This window comes from Triticum urartu, chromosome 5, assembly GCF_003073215.2.
Source record: "Triticum urartu cultivar G1812 chromosome 5, Tu2.1, whole genome shotgun sequence".
Classification (NCBI taxonomy): Eukaryota; Viridiplantae; Streptophyta; class Magnoliopsida; order Poales; family Poaceae; genus Triticum; species Triticum urartu.
The window spans coordinates 29,879,955-29,882,749 of record NC_053026.1 but is presented as its reverse complement, the minus strand read 5'-3'; positions in this window follow the sequence as shown (position 1 = coordinate 29,882,749).

Here is a 2,795-nt window from a genome sequence, read left to right as displayed (position 1 = left end):
CAGGATGTTAAGCTTTTTTCATAGTTTGACTCTATGCGGGATCTAAACTCCCTTACCTTTGACAGGCTTGGCGAGCGATATCCGGACCGATTAACTGTCCGGCTTCGCTGCCCGAAGACCCAGCCCCAGCTTTACTAGTGAAGCTGCTGGTTCCGGCGCCTTATGTGGTGCCGGAGAAGAAGGCGAAGAAGAAGAAGACCACGGGGACTCGAAAGAGTGCCCGTAACATGGTGGTGTCGGACTCGTCATCCGACGAGTCCGAGACGCCCTCTTCCCGTGAAAACGAGGAGGAAGAAGAAAACTCTCCCCCCCAGCGGAGGGAGGAGAGAAGAGGAATTCCCCCCCCCCCCAACGGGGGAGGCCGAGGGGTCTAGGAAAAGGAAGACCCCTCCGCCGGACTACTCCCCCGACGCCGAAGAGGGCGGAGAGGAGTGGCCAAACAGGGCCAAGCGTCCGGCGAAATCGTAAGTTCGGATATCAGAGTAACTCATGATGTTCCTTTGTTGCACAGCTTTCCCTAATGTCGAATGTAATTATGCAGCCCGCCCCGGGCCGAATTCAACGAATCGTCGGGCGGCTCCCTGGACTCATCGGACATGAACTCAGTTCCGCCCGCTGTCTCCCCCCGCACTGCAGACGACGCCGAAGTGGCGTCGTGACAAGCTCCGGGGCAGGAGGAGGTGGTCCCGGAGGAGCCGCAAGGCAACCTCCTGGACTCCAGGAGTGGAGGGGATAAGGCCCCCCAGGGCTCCAAGTCCGGCTTTGTGCCGGACACCGCGCCGGAATCTTCCACAGTTCCGGACCGCGGTAGGCGAACTCCTTCCAAGAGGAGCAAGCCTTCTGAGCCGGCGGCCTCCGTCCAACCGGAGGTGCCGGACAATCTGCTGGAGGTGCTCGACGGCGCCTCCATCGACAAGGGGGACCGTACTATGATGAGTACGGTGATCCAGAAGGTTCATTCCGTCAAGAGCGGACTGACTGAAGCTTGCGCTAGCCTTCTAACAGGCTTCGAGGTAAGTAAAAATATTACCGCATAGACAGTAGCCCCTGATGCTCTGTTTGGCGTTCGGAAAGAAAAGCCGAATAGAGGATCTATTAAATATCGCAGGAGTCTAACAAAAAAGAGTCAATATGCGTATGCAGGCTTCGCTGCTCTCCACCGCCGCACTGACTGCGGAGGTGGGTGTCCTGAAGCAGGACCTCGAGCGGACCAAGCAAGAGCTCGGCCTTGCCAAGCGGCGGCTCGAGGAGAAAGAAGGTAAGAAATACCTTACAGAAAAAGTGCCTATAAAAAGGTGTGATTGCAAAAAGATAACAGGATTGTACTGCTTATTGTAGGGGCCACGACTGAGGTGGCGACCCTTAAGCAGGCGCTGTCTGAGGCCGAAAAGAAAATGGCCCTGGAGCGCACCGAGCGAGACAGACTTGGGGCTCAGGTCGGCGAGGTTCAGCAAGAGCTTCAGGTTCTCATGAAAAAACATGAGAGTTTGGAGCATGAGTCAAAGGTGCAAGCATCCGAGCTCGCAACGGCCCTTGAGACTGCCAAGTCTGCCAAGGCTGAAGCCCAAAAGGCCCTCCAAGAGTTGGAGGAGATGAGGAAGATAGCAGCGGGTAAGGCATTCTTTATGCAAAGCAGAAATATAAAAGTAAACTACTTGTTACTTACCCGAATCCGGAGCTCTCCAGGGGCATTCACAGATCTTCCCCGCAGCGTATCCGACGCCGCCGCATTCTACCGAGCTGAAGAGGGCAGCTCAACAGAGAAGGTGTTCTGGTCTTAGTATTCTGAGGCCAGACACTCTGTGCCCTTGAGCGACCAGCTGAAACAGCTGGTCGAGCTCCACAAGGCGGCCGAACAGGTCATGAAGGGCTTCATAGTTCGGCTGTGGCCCGGAGAGGCCCTGCCTGGGAGCTATTTCAGGCTGGTGCGGTGGCTGGTGGAGGCCTGTCCGAGGCTCGAGGTCATCAAGTGCTCCGTCTGCATCGAAGGTGCCCGTCGGGCCCTTGCCCGTGCAAAGGTGCACTGGGGTAAGCTGGACGGTGAGAAGCTTGTGAAGGACGGGCCGCCACCGGGGAAGGAGCATCGCAAGCCCGAGAAATACTACAAGGATGTTCTTACAGGTGCGTGCCTTGTGGCGGATGAATGTACCAAGGATGTGATTTTTGAATGAACTCGCTCGTGTTTATCATGTGCGCTGAAAACTTGTTCATATGCGCTAAGCAATGCTTATTGAATTTAAAATATTACTTTCTGTGCGGCCGTTTATCAAAAAATTGAGAGATGGCCAGTCGTCGGCTTCTGCCCCCATGCCACTAGTGCTGGGGTGTTCGGGATAAACCTGAGCGCTCTTTTTCCCATAGTTGGGTCCTTCGAGGGAGGCGCTCAGCACAACGAACTAGGCAATCGGACTATAATGCTTGAACACTCTCACTTAGCCATAGAACTCTATAATTTTAAATTTCGGCGAAGCCCCTAGTTCGGAAGACCGAGTTCGGGGCGCTATCCACGCCTTGGCCGGACAAAGACAGCTCCTCGCTCGAAGCGGCATAAGTCTTTAGGGACTCGAAAAACCTCTCGAACAGCGACCGGTCTCTCGCCTCATCATGACAGTCAGTTTTAGCTTTCTCCACTGAGGTGCTTAACCCAGCTGAACCGGGGCACAATCGTAGTGGTTCTCCTAGTGCTACCTTAGCCGATATAGAGGAACGTAAGGCACCAAAACATAGGAGCCGGGCAAACCCAACTATTGACCCAAATCATGATTCGGAGCCGATGCATATAGTGCTATAAGTTC